Source organism: Tiliqua scincoides, chromosome 3, assembly GCF_035046505.1.
Source record: "Tiliqua scincoides isolate rTilSci1 chromosome 3, rTilSci1.hap2, whole genome shotgun sequence".
NCBI classification, from domain to species: Eukaryota; Metazoa; Chordata; class Lepidosauria; order Squamata; family Scincidae; genus Tiliqua; species Tiliqua scincoides.
In genome coordinates this window covers 6,248,444-6,262,789 of record NC_089823.1, presented here as the reverse complement: position 1 = coordinate 6,262,789, position 14,346 = coordinate 6,248,444, and the positions used below count along the sequence as shown (strand labels likewise).

At 48.1% G+C, this 14,346-nt stretch overlaps 2 pseudogenes; both read right to left on the bottom strand.

The window, feature by feature from the left end:
* Positions 1-242: 242 nt before the first annotated feature.
* LOC136646566 (5S ribosomal RNA) lies at positions 243-361 on the bottom strand (annotated as a pseudogene).
* Positions 362-7,456: 7,095 nt separating this feature from the next.
* Positions 7,457-7,573, bottom strand: LOC136646345 (5S ribosomal RNA; annotated as a pseudogene).
* Positions 7,574-14,346: the final 6,773 nt, after the last annotated feature.

Below are 14,346 nucleotides of genomic sequence, written 5' to 3'. Positions count from 1 at the left end.
CTGTCCAGGAAGAACTGTATGACATGGGAAGCTAACAGACTCCCTGCTTGCACTAGGTAAGAACTTCTCTGAACTTATTGTCTCAAGGCGAAGCTGCCAATCAAGACTCAAGTCTGCTGTCTTGTTTACCAGCCTGTCCTTGGCAATGCCACATGTCTCAGGCCTTGATTCTACTTTGAATGCCCACCCGGGAAATAAAGTGGGATGGTTGGCAACCTTCATTCTCGAAAGACTATGGTATAAGCCTACAGCACCTGGTATTCCCAAGTGGTCTCCCATCCAAGTACTAACCAGGCCTGACCCTGCTTAGCTTCCGAGACAAGACGAGATCAGGCATGTGCAGGGTAACTGGGATATAAATTTACAAATTAATAAAATAAATAAATCCCTGATAGGCCACTCTGGAACCTGATCTTTAACTTGCCTTTGACTGTGCCCTTGGTCTCTGGCCCTGTGGATTCTTGTTAGTCCATGATGGAATTTGACCCCTTCCCTAGCCTCCCCATGTTTGGCCCTGCCTGCTCTCTTGTTTATTTAAGACATTTCTATCCTGCTTTTCTGCTTACAGGGATAAAAACAAAGATGCCAAGCAAAATAAAACCAGTAGAACAGATTCAGATGAAAAGCCAGAAGGAGTCAACATGACACTATCACTTGAGCACAAATTCATCACATCACAAATGCCCTTTGAAATGAGACAGTTTTCACCCAGCACCTAAAAATTAATGAAGAAGGAGCAAAGCAAGCCTTCTTGAGGAACAAGTTCCCTTACTTTTGTACCACTTTCAAGAAGACCCTGTCTCCTGCTCCTCTGAGCGAGTGGAGATGTGAAGCATCTCTGGAGATCAGAGGTGGGCAGATTCAGGCTGGTGAGATCTATGTTACCCCTGCTAATTGGGTAAGAGGCACTTTTTCAAGTGGGTGCTCCTTTTTATAGCAGGGGGAGAGTAACTGGCCCACTTCACCCCAGCAGTGTCTGTTCTGGTGGCTGTCTGCTGGTATTCATTTGCATCTTTTTAGATTGTGAGCCCTTTTGGGACAGGGAGCCATTTAGTTATTTGATTTTTCTCTGTAAACCGCTTTGTGAACTTTTAGTTGAAAAGTGGTATATAAATACTACTACTACTACTACTACTACTACTACTACTACTACTACTACTAATAATAATAATAATGTTGGCGTTTTTTTCCAGACTTGGATTCCACCAGCTGCAGCCAGGTTCAAATTGGTGGTGCATACTGGATCGACATACATTTGCAAAATCAGAACCAGGATGCATCTGAGTTCAATATCACAGACACACAGAATCAAGCTTCTATCAAGCACGCTTTGTTTTTTGGGGGAGGGGCAAACACACCATTTGTTGTTGCTCGTATTCAGTGGGAGTCCGAAACCTTTGCTGACTTCCTGCAAATCATCCAGGGTGCCACAAAGAGTTTCCAATCCACCTTCTGCCCTTGCCGTAGATGACCTAGGAGGTGTAAGAGTAGGTTCATACAGGAAAATGTAACTGTGACCCTTGTCCCAGATTGTTTAAACCTTTAAAGATCAAAAGTGTGTTGTGCCCAACCCAGCCCAAGTTTGATTTTATCTGCGCAGCTAATGCATAAGAGCAGGAGGTACAGATCTGTCTAGTATAAATGAACACTGGGTGTTTGAACAAGGCATAAGGTTTGAATAAGGCATAAGGTGCTGTCCAGTCCCTTGTGTTAATATGAAGCCAGATGGAGACAGGGGTCTCATTGTGTTCAATGAGGTTTACTCCCAGGAAAGTGTGTATAAGATTGCAACCTATGCCCACCAGTGGCGTAGCTGGAGGGGGGACTGAGCAGCCAGCCTGGTGTGGGGCAAGCGGCCCCTCCCTTCGGAGTCATTCCCGGCAGGGGGAGCAAAACGACTCCATTGCAATATCTCTATTCTATCAAAAGTTATAGCACAAAAACCAGCAGGGTGATGGTGCGTCATCATGCCCGCTGCCCAGGGCACTGCCCCACCCACTTCATGGGAGGAGGTCCATCGGGGGGTGATGTACTGGCCTCCAGTACCAGGTGATGCAAACCCTTGTGACGCCAGTTCACTAGTCACTGAACATTATAGATCAGAGGTCTTCAACCTTTTTCATGCCACCACCAAATGAATGAATGAATGAGGCTGGGGGCACACTGCCAGTCCTACCCCTCCTGGGACCAAATCCACCCCTGTCATGTTTGTGGATAATTATGTACAATAAGGGAGACTGAAGCTTGAGCCATTTTAGTTCCTGTAAGAGAAGGGCTTTGAAAGGTTGCCACGACCCCCCAAATGAGGCTTCACGACCCCCTTGGGGGGGTCACAAGCCCCAGGTTGAAGAACAGTTCTAGATTCTCCTATTTGGGAGTGCTGTCACACATTACAATAAGAGGGGTGCTGTGAGGAATTTGGGATCCTCAACCGTGTGGTTGGTCTGCGGAACTCATTGCCACAGGATGTGGCGATGGCATCTGGCCTAGATGCCTTTAAAAGGGGATTGGACAAGTTTCTGGAGGAAAAATCAATTACGGGTTACAAGCCATGATGTGTATGGGCAACCTCCTGATTTTAGAAATGGGCCTATGTCAGATGCAAGGGAGGGTACCAGGATGCAGGTCTCTTGTTATCTGGTGTGCTCCCTGGGGCATTTGGTGGGCCACTGTGAGATACAGGAAGCTGGACTAGATGGGCCTGTGGCCTGATCCAGTGGGGCTGTTCTTATGTTCTTATTATCATATGATGCTCCAGATGCTAAAGAGGAACGGATCTCATTAGGCCCCCGGATTAGGGTTCACTAAAAGTCCCATTTAAGAGTGTACGACAAGTACAGTATGTTTTTTAACTGCAAAAATTTGGCCCAAACATTTCACTCAAATAGTTGTGGTAAATCTGAAATTCTACGGAAATGTGCCCTGAACATAAGAACATAAGAACAGCCCCACTGGATCAGGCCATAGGCCCATCTAGTCCAGCTTCCTGTATCTCACAGCGGCCCACCAAATGCCCCAGGGAGCACACCAGATAACAAGAGACCTCATCCTGGTGCTCTCCCCTACATCTGGCATTCTGACTTAACCCATTCCTAAAATCAGGAGGTTGCACATACACATCATGGCTTGTACCCCATAATGGATTTTTCCTCCAGAAACTCGTCCAATCCCCTTTTAAAGGCGTCTAGGCTAGACGCCATCACCACATCCTGTGGCAAGGAGTTCCACAGACCGATCACGCGCTGAGTAAAGAAATATTTTCTTTTGTCTGTCCTAACCCGCCCAACACTCAATTTTAGTGGATGTCCCCTGGTTCTGGTATTATGTGAGAGTGTAAAGAGCATCTCCCTATCCACTCTGTCCATACCCTGCATAATTTTGTATGTCTCAATCATGTCCCCCCTCAAGCGTCTCTTTTCTAGGCTGAAGAGGCCCAAACGCCGTAGCCTTTCCTCATAAGGAAGGTGCCCCAGCCCCGTAATCATCTTAGTCGCTCTCTTTTGCACCTTTTCCATTTCCACTATGTCTTTTTTGAGATGCGGCGACCAGAACTGGACACAATACTCCATTTGTACAACGGCATTATAATACTAACCGTTTTGTTCTCAATACCCTTCCTAATGATCCCAAGCATAGAATTGGCCTTCTTCACTGCTGCCGCACATTGGGTCGACACTTTCATCGACCTGTCCACCACCACCCCAAGATCTCTCTCCTGATCTGTCACAGACAGCTCAGAACCCATCAGCCTATATCTAAAGTTTTGATTTTTTGCCCCAATGTGCATGACTTTACACTTACTGACACTGAAGCGCATCTGCCATTTTGCTGCCCATTCTGCCAGTCTGGAGAGATCCTTCTGGAGCTCCTCACAATCACTTCTGGTTCTGACAGATCCTTGGGGCACACCGCTTTTCACCTCTCTCCGTTGTGAAAATTGCCCATTGACACCCACTCTCTGCTTCCTGGCCTCCAACCAGTTCTCAATCCACGAGAGGGCCTGTCCTCTAATTCCCTGACTGTGGAGTTTTTTCAGTAGCCTTTGGTGAGGGACCGTGTCAAACGCCTTCTGAAAGTCCAGATATATAATGTCCACGGGTTCTCCCGCATCCACATGCCTGTTGACCTTTTCAAAGAATTCTGTAAGGTTTGTGAGGCAAGACTTACCCTTACAGAACCCTTACAGAAGCCCTGCATTTAGCACATCTGCCACATGCTCAGCCTGGGCCAAGATATTCCCACTATTATCACTTTTACCCCAGCTGGTATGTACGTATTTTTGCAATATTCTGTATTATGACAAACCATCTGCCATTTTGCAATATTTTAATCCTCTCACCAAGGCCAAATTTGCATTGACAAAACAGTGATTAAATCGTTAGGTAGCCAGTCCTATGATGCTGTGCAACCCTGGGCAGAATAGCCTTGTGCAAGAAAGTGTTTGTGCAATTTTAAGGGCACATCTATATTTATGTGACAAACATGAATCTTCCAAACCCATGTTTGCTATGTAATGCTTAGACGGGACAGTAGAGTACAGTATATACTGTACAGTAGGGAAAGACTCAGCAGGTGAGGGGGAGGAGCTTAATCTCTGCCAGCTGTCATGTTTCACCAGCCAGAGCTTGACCTGACATCCTTGGAGGAGGAGGAGATCTGGGTCTCCAGAGCCTTTTTGTCACTGCCCCAGAAGCTGCAGTCCACAGAAAGAATCAACCGCAGTCTCTAGGAGCTTCAGAGGCCATGAGGAATCAACACACACTGGTCAGGACTCTGGGATACCAGTCCTGATGCATCATTTGAGAAGTCTGTAGAGTTAGGGGATCTGATTCACCCAAGGTGGTCACCTCTTCAGTTGTAGGCCTCCCATCGCCATGGGGACTTCAGGCACAGAGTTAGTGATGCCTGGGGTCCCTGGGGCCTTGCAAGGAAGGGTTATGGGGAAGGACTGGCAGGCAGGGGAACAGGTAAATCCTCTGACCCTAGGAATCAGCACTTTGTCCTGCCAGGTGATGCCAAGGATGCGTCGGAGGCAGCGCATGTGGAAAGCGTTCAGTTTCCTCTCCTGTTGTGAGCGAAGAGTCCATGACTCGCTGCAGCACAGAAATGTATTCAGGACGCAAGCTCTGTAGACCTGGATCTTGGTATGTTCCGTCAGCTTCTTGTTGGACCAGACTCTCTTTGTGAGTCTGGAAAACGTGGTAGCTGCTTTGCCGATGCGTTTGTTTAGCTCGGTATTGAGAGAAAGAGTGTCGGAGATCGTTGAGCCAAGGTACACAAAATCATGGACAACCTCCAGTTCATGTGCAGAGATTGTAATGCAGGGAGGTGAGTCCACATCCTGAACCATGACCTGTGTTTTCTTAAGGCTGATCGTCAGTCCAAAATCTTGGCAGGCCTTGCTAAAACGATCCATGAGCTGGCAGGACAAAGTGCCAAACAACACAGTCCTGGAATGTGCCGAAATCCCTAGCATGTATGCACTGCTGAAACAGAGACGCCTGCGTTGGCGCGGCCATGTCGTGAGAATAGATGATGGCCGGATCCCAAAGGATCTTCTCTATGGAGAACTCGTGCAAGGAAAGCGCCCTACAGGTAGACCACAGCTGCGATACAAAGACATCTGCAAGAGGGATCTGAAGGCCTTAGGAGTGGACCTCAACAAGTGGGAAACCCTGGCCTCTGAGCCGCCCGCTTGGAGGCAGGCTGTGCAGCATGGCCTTTCCCAGTTTGAAGAGACACTTGGCCAACAGTCTGAGGCAAAGAGGCAAAGAAGGAAGGCCCACAGCCAGGGAGACAGACCAGGGACAGACTGCACTTGCTCCCAGTGTGGAAGGGATTGTCACTCCCGAATCGGCCTTTTCAACCACACTAGACGCTGTTCCAGAACCACCTTTCAGAGCGTGATACCAGAGTCTTCCGAGACTGAAGGTTGCCAACACACAGGAATCAGCAACAATCTCTAGGTGATTACGGAAAGGAATCCTGAAGATTTTAAGAATTCCTTCAGGGATTTCCAACATTAAATCATGTTGGGAAAACATATCCAGAAATAGCTTTAGTCAGAGTTGGCCACTCTAGTATTATATGTAATGGTAGTATGACATATTTCACTTCCAAGCTATTAATGCCCCCTCCCAAATACTACTACTTGTGTTCTGCAGAGTTGTGGTCTCCCCAGCACAGTATTTGAATTTCTGAAGGCAAGCTGGGTTGTCCCTGCTCCCTGAAGTGTGCCCTGTGTTTCCCCCACCCAACTAAAGGTTGAGGACTTCTAATGTTTCATTCTGAATGAGTCCTGCTTCTTAGCAAGCTAAGTGTGATGAGGTTTACAATAAACCTAAATGCAAAGTGAGAAATTTGATTACCGAAGCTTGGGCCAAGTTTCTCCAGCAGCCAGTAGGCCATTAGCTTCACTTGATGGATGGGGACAGAAAGACCATTAGACAAGAAGGGCTTAGCTAGAAGCCATCTGCAAACTCTTAAAAAAACAACTTACTGTAATGAGTTGTGCTCACTGTAATGAGTGAAAGGAGACACCATGACTGGAAGGGTTCCGTGCTTATAGGAAAAGAGACTTTGGGCTCTGGGAACAACATTGCCAGTCTCCAGAGTCCCAGACCCCAAAGCTGTAAGGGGGGGTCCTGAAATCTAAGGAGGGATGCATGACAGATCTAGGGGAGAGGGGACTAGTGAGACCTGGAGGCACCTGGGTGGGGCACAGCCTGGTTAAGCCTAGTGGCTCAAGGGTGGCTTCTGAAAGAATGGGGGCAGAGCTCCTTCCAGATGATGTCATGAAGCAAGGCAGAAAGGAGTGCACCCCCTTTGCCTTTATCCTGGCTAAATTCAGAGATTTAGCTCCTTCCTCAGGAGAGGCTTTCAGAAGGAGTTGAAAACTCTGAAACTTCGGGCTAGACCCTGCAACCTGGAAACCTAACTGGGAAGGACTTCTGATGGGAAGAAGGGAGAGTTCACACAACGCCATGGAAAATGACTGGTGGGCAGTGGTCTCTGCCAGAATGAGTGTGTGATGTCATCCGTGCCTGTCTACAAGCAATAACTGGGCTATGGGTTCTCTATGTGCACCAGCTGATCGGTGAGCATGTTCAAGCACATGTCAGTATTCCAACCTAGAGCTCATCAGGACATGGATGGCTGTGTCTAGAGCCCAGCATCACACCGAGAGAGACCTGTGGATTCCTTTCTTTTCTTCTGAAATGTATGGGCTGCTCTTCTGCACTCCTACTCCCAGGGCAGCTAACAGATAAATAAAATATAACCAAGAGACCAAATCAATTTCCTGGGCAATAGCAGTTCTGTTAGGTTGTTGCAGCAAAAACAACACAGAATCTTGTAGCATCTCCAAGTCTAAATAACGGGGCTATGGTTAGGGTTGCCAATTCTGACAGAAAGCATGGTTGGTTGGCAACCTTCAGTCTTGAAAGACTATGGTATAAGCCTTCAGCACCCGCTATTCCCAGGCGGTCTCCCATCCAAGTACTAACCAGGCCTGACCCTGCTTAGTTTCCAAGATCAGACGAGATTGGGCATGTGCAGGGTAACAGTTGCTGTCTTGCTAGGGGATTTCCTTCCCCCCAAATGACATGAAGTCACTAAGACAAAGAGGCCTTGTTAAAATCTCTGGGATTGCTTTTAGCAGCCGCTGGGGGATTGGCGCTGATTCATGGAGAACCCAGGCCAATCCTTGAGGGTTGGCAACCCCAGCTGTGACGGAAATGCGCTTTTGCTTGTGGCCACCTGCCTTGCCTTTGAAGGTGGAGGCATATGGAGAACAACCAAGATGGTGATCTTAGCATCTGGGACCAGAACCATTCATGGAGGACCAAAGGTCTAGCAATGGCTTGTAGTCATGGTGGCTTTGCGCCACCTCCAGGTTCAAGCAGCAGTCTTGGTTGCAGGGGAGCAGCAGCGGGAGATGGGGATGCCTTCGTCCCCTGCTCATGGGTCACAGTGGGAGGCAGGCTGCTGGACTGGGATGGACCTCTGGCCTCATCTGGCTGGGCTCCTCTTGTGGTCTTAAGTGGAAGAAGAAACCAATTTACCAGACAACATAGCTACAAAAGGCACCCCCGGCAGCTCCCACCTGAGACTCAAGAACATGTGAAGCTGCCGTAGTCAGATCCTTTGTCCAGTCTTGTCTGTGGACAGGCAGCAGCCCACCAAGTCTGCAGCAGAGAGGGCTTCCCCAATCCTGGTATCTGAGATACTTTGACTAGAGATGCCAGGGCTCCAAGCAGGTGCCTCTCAATAAGGTGCAGCCCACCCAGCCAGAATCAGGGTGTGGTCCTTCAGTTACACACTTCTTTCACTTTTGGAGTTCTCAGCTGCCCTGATTTCTGTTTGTCTTGGTGTGATCTGTAGGAAAGAGTCTGGAAAAGGAGTGGGACAGGATCCCGAAGCGTAATATTTGCATGGAGTCTGAATGGCTTGTTGCCAGCCTGCAAGCGAAGCATTTGAAGATGAACAAGTGACCTTGGCACGCGCTCTCTCCGCTGCTACATGTTTTTGCTGATGGGGAAGGGCCTTATATACTGTAAATAGCCATAAAGGTGTGAAAACAGCAGCAGCCAACCCAAACTGCACACTCATTTCTAGTGAGTAGGGACACCAAGCAGTAAACTCATGGAGCCAGGAGACTGGATGAAAGAAAAGGAGGGCACAGTTTGTCTGTCTTGACCAGTTAAAATGAGACGTTTACCAGGGATAAATTGGTCTTGGTGAGCTTCTCATTTTAACACAACTGTTAAAGACCTCCCCCCTTTTCATCCAATCTCCTGGCCCTGTGGGTTCACCACCAGTACATGTATGGTGGCCCCTTACACCGTCAGACTTGGTCTACCTCACTCACTGCTGTCTACTCAGACTGGTCTCTTGGAGACAGTGGAGTAGCTGGAGGGGGTGCAAAGCACTATTTTGCAGGGAGCCTCAGTGCGTGTTCCCTCCCCTTTGGGGACATTTGAGGTGGTGGGAGCAAAATGGAGGCATTCGGAGCAAAACTAAGGCTGAATATCCGCCGACCAAGGTAGGCTGGGGGGGTGGGACTGGGCAAGGGGAAGGCAGGAGGAGGGGAGAATGGGGAGGGGGAACGAGGAGGAGATGGGGACAGGGAGGAGGGCAGATCGAGCCTGGGAAGGGGGCAGGTTCAGTGACAACAGCTCCCACCGAATCCTAACCCCCTTCCTGGTCCTGGTTCACAGGTCAATTTGAACTTGCGTCAGCTATAGCCATTGCACCCAGGCTGCAGCTTCCCATGTCCCCCACCTCCCATCATCCCAGGTGGCTCTCAATCTAGTAAGCTTACCTGACAGAGCCCCTTCTAATATCCCTAATAGCATTGCCGACTGTGCCACTGCTGCTACTTTAGGACTCCCCAATGCCTGGTTTCCTGATGAGCGTCACAAGATTAGACACCTGAAGACTCTAAAATGGAGTCACTGTTGGGGGTGGCAGTCCTGAAGAAGAAGCACTGCTGCCACTGCCTGGTAAATTTGCCTGGACCGTGGGGAGTTGGGAGCAGAAAATACTCTTCCTTCAGTGCGGCCACCTGTGACAGGAGTGATGCCGCCCTCCACATCCATGAATGGGCTTTTTTCCTGAGGTCCCAGCATCATCGCATGAGCCTCCGTAGAAAGACCACTGTGGGACACCAGGGTGGGAGAAGGCAGCAGAGATGGACATGGGCTGAGCCTTGGGGTCAGTTGTGGGTTCTCTGATGGGCTCAGGCCTCTGACCAGTGTCCCAGCCAGCCAACCACTAACACCACTTGAGGGGGTTCTTGCATTCTGAAAGTCCCCCTTTCACCTAAAAAATGTTGAGGACAAAAATTCAGCCCTGCTCCAGTTCCAAGTTCATAATTTGTCTCACTGTGGAAACTCTATGTCAAAACCACCCCCCAAATTAGAGTGTTTTATCCCTCAGTGCTGCTTCAGATAAGTTGTTTTGTTTGTGTGTTTCAGACATACAACCCATTTTGCATTTTCCAGGCTTTGCTTCTCAGGGGCTTACATAGCACAAGAGCCATCGCTTAATTAAACAAATAAAAGAAGGAAGGCAGAAGGGATGGGAACAGTCATTTTATTAGGGCTTTGGCTCAGTGTTTACAAGGAGCTCACAACACTGAACGGAATTTAAATTAAAGTGGATTTGGGTCCTTTCAAGGAAATAAATCCTCTTGAGAAGAAAGTCAACTGGATGAGGTACAAGAGCCTGGTCCACAGTCTCACACAGTCCTTCAGCACAGAATTCTCAGCTGATGTCTCAAGGAGGGATGTGCTGGTGCTACACTTTTCAGGGGCCGCTTTTTTTCTCTATATGGTGGTCCAAAGCCCTGTTCTTCTCTGCAGAGCCCAATCTCCTCAGAGCTGGACAGAATCAGACGCAGAAATGTCCCGTGGCTCACACCCAGCATTCAGGACCAATACACTTGACAGAAAATATTTTAGGCTACGAGAGTGAAGGAGATAAGGGGTGCTAATGTGTGAGCCATCAAATCAGATATGGCCCACTAGTTATGAATGTGGCCTCCCAAATGCTGGACAATCCTCCTCCCCTCCCCACCCAGGAGCGTTCAGTCCCTGGTGGCTGCGTTCAGTCTGATGGGTCAAAGTTATACAGATCTGGGCCAAAATGAAACATGCCTGCTAGGACAACCAAGGACAGTCTCCTCACCCTGACCTTGTGCTGATCATGTGCAGATCCAGAGGTTGATTCTACGCAGTCCGACAGTGCCTCGGATTTATGAACTCGAGCTGAGTGAATTAATCTAGAAAGCTGCTGCAGTTCGTCAAACTGAAATGGAGCCCCTCAGATCTTGCATGGTATTTGATTAGGTTTTTGACAGGTCGTTTGGCCACCCTGGTAGAAACGCAGCACTCAAGATAATCAGATTTTCATTAAGCAGGTTTTTTGCTTGGAATTTTTTTACAGATGAGCTAAAACGAAAACCTTGTACCTTTCCCAAACCCTCCTAATATCAGTTTCCTCTGATTCCAGTCACCTTCATGGAAACTGAATTCCCACAAAGAAAGGCCATGACTATGAACCTAAAGTGTTTGCTATTTCTTTTCTTTTTTCTTTTTGGTCTGGTAGGGCTCCTGGCTTCCTGTGAAGCAGGAAGAAATTCCACCGATATAGCCTGTTCCGAGATTGAGATTTAAAGGTTGGAAAATCTTAATCGATTCCCCTGCCCCCCCATCTCGCTATTTCACAGATGTTCCATCCTCGGAGTGGAATGAGAGTTTGTGACCTTCTCTTAAAAGGAGGTTGGAGAACAGTCTTTCCAAAGGGAGACTCTGTTCTTTTCTTGCATTGACACTCTTGAAATTTGCCATCTCTGATGTAAAACTGTGACATCAACTCCGATATACAGCCACATGTTTCTGCTTCTGCGTTCTGTTAACTCAGCAGAATATGTTTAGAAATTATACTGGGAGGCATTGCAAGAAACCGCTCTGCCACAAGGACCAAAGTGTTTTTTTGGCCTGAGGACCTGGTAATGCCCCTTGGCAGGACAACTACATATTTTAGTGCCTATCAACCGTTAACATCAGAAACCTGCACGTCGAATAAGAACAGCTCTTTTGAAGTTCAAAAACATTAACCTTCTTGGAAGGAGCAACTTCCTCAAATCATTTATCTCTCATTTAATTATTCTTCCATATGCTCCAAATCATAGCAACAAATGGATGCATTTCTTTCAGCATCACTTAAACGTAATAAGAATGACAGGGAGCTTGAAAGTGAGCTTGGGGGGACAGTGGCATAGCTAGAGGGTATACAAAGCACTAAATTTTGCAGGTGCCTGAACACGCCGTGCAAGCTGCCCCTCCTCCAAGCCATTCCGGGTGGGGGAAGCAAAACAGAGGCAAATACCTTGGGAGAGCTTTTTTACTTACCTCCCTGTAAGTTGCCTGGCTACTGATGGGTCTCTTTGTACCTATGCCAGCAATTTAGCTGCCATAAATCCAAGGAGCCTCAAGGGGCATGTCGGGTGGGAAAGAGGGAAAGGATATTGGTTGTCCTACTGCCACTGAGATCCACCCTTTCCCACTCCTGAACTGCCTCTGATCAGCTCACTCCCCACTCCAATCCTCCCCAAACCGCCCCCAAACCACCCCCACTTTATGATTATCTGCTCTGAGACAGACTAGGTGAGCCACTGGCATGCATGTGGGACCTCCAGCCATTTTCGCTGGCAGTCCCGCAGCACATGACAGCGGTACAGCTTTTACAATGTGAGAGCCACAGCAATAAGCCCTCAATAGGATTGGGCCATAGATGTCATTTGTTTCCTCCACCACATGCAACTGTTAAAGCCTCTGGAGCGCGCCTCTTTTTGATAGTACAGGTTGAGCCTCATTATTTGCATGGGTTCTGTTCCAAGCACGCACATGGATGGCAAAAAACGCACTGTAGCAAATCAATTTAAAAAACAAAGTTTCTTTGCTCCAGTGATTTAAAAACAGCTTTTTTGACCTTTGTGATGTAAGATAAGAGTCATTAAGAAGACAATCCATCAATCAGTCCTCCTCCAAGTGCTTCACTCAGCCCCTCCCTTCACCATTGCAAAATGATCACCTTTCTTTCACATGCTCAGGGGGAAGGGAGGGGTCACCTGGAGAGAGAAGGATTGATGGTTTGTCAGCCAGCTGTCTCTCTCTCTCTCTCTATCTCTCTCTCTATCTCTCTCTCTCTCTCTCTCTCATTAAGGAGGCTGTTGTTAAAGGACTGTTCAGTTTTTTAAACTGATTTTAAAGGGGTGCATTTTTCCCCTTCTCCAGGGATCAGCACATTCCTTCTCATTTGAGTCAAATCCCTGTATAAAAAAATCAGTGTATAACAAGGCTGGACCTGTACAGTCTGCTGGAATCTGGCCTGGATGCCTTTAAAAGGGGATTGGACAAATTTCTGGAGGAGGAGTCCATTATGGATTACAAGCCATGATGTGTATGTGCAACCTCCTGATTTCAGAAATGAGCTACCTCTGAATGCCAGGTGCAAGGGATGGCACCGGGATGCGGGTCTCTTGTGCGCTCCCTTTGGCTTTTGGTGGGCCACTGTAAGATACAGGAAGCTGGACTAGATGGGCCTACGGCCTGATCCAGCAGGGTTCTTCTTAATGTTCTTATGACTTGCAATCTTGCAAACTATCTACTCTGGCATAGCCTTGAACGTGACTGTATCTCTGATGCTTCCTCACATTTCTGGTTTCATTTTCTGTGTAAGCACAAACCAGGAGTACAGGAAGCATTCCCTGAAGCAAGAGGCAACATTCTCCATATCTCAGTGGGCTACAGGTCCCTTGCCTTGACCTTGGAGGGAAAGTGAACAAACATAATTGCATCATGCAAATGGCATGCGGGTTATCAAGTCTTTCCCTGTCTTACTGATATCGTCCTTCTCATGGCCCTCTTGGTTATCATATTCCCCCAAAGACTTCCTCTTTAGACTTGTCCTGACACATTCTCTTGAGCAGCATGTATACATGTTATGTTTCAGCTTTCTCTGTGCATGCACATTCATGCATTCCTTGTTGGGCTTGCAGGTTAGCAAGATTTCTAATATTTACTATTAATAATTTCACCAGCAAACCAAAGATATAATCAAGATGACCTTAACCAAGGTGCCATTCATCAATCGTGATTAGCTGTAATCCAGACCCCCAGGTGGCTTGCTGAGTGCTGTCCCTCCCTCCCCTCCAACCTGGGGATGTGCCAGCCTCTCCTCCTTCTGCTCCTTGGACTTGAGAAGGAAGAATGGAACAGAAGAGGAAGAGTTCTCAAAGTTTATGAAGTCTGAGCAGGCCCATATTCAGAAATATTGTGGTAAAGATGCCTCAGGAAGTGCTGAGATCCCAGCCCCGCCTCCCGCTCCCAACCCATTCGCCCCCGGGGCTGCCCACTTCCCACCCTGGGAAACCTCCCTCCCTTCTCCTCCTTGCCCACTCCAGAGCCTTTGCGTCGGCCCAGCCTGTAGGTCACACAACCTGTAGATGTACATTTAGCACACAAAGTTTGGAATTCATTTGGCACATTCACAAACCCACTCAACACTCATGTGTAGACGTGCCTTCAAGATTCTTCAGTCCTTTTTTTTGTAGGCCTCCAGCCCAACTGCAGAAGGCTCCTTGGCCACTTTTTCCACCTTTTCCACCAGAAGGCTCCTACTGGCCACCTTTTCCAAGAAAGTGGGGCAGCAAGGGCAGCCCATTCCTAACCTGGCACCAGAACAGGGGGGTCACTCGGTCCTTGCTGTATCCAGTGCTGGGAAGGAACAGGCTGCAGGTCTCCTCGAGGTAAGGAGACATTAATCCCCTTACTCCAGGTA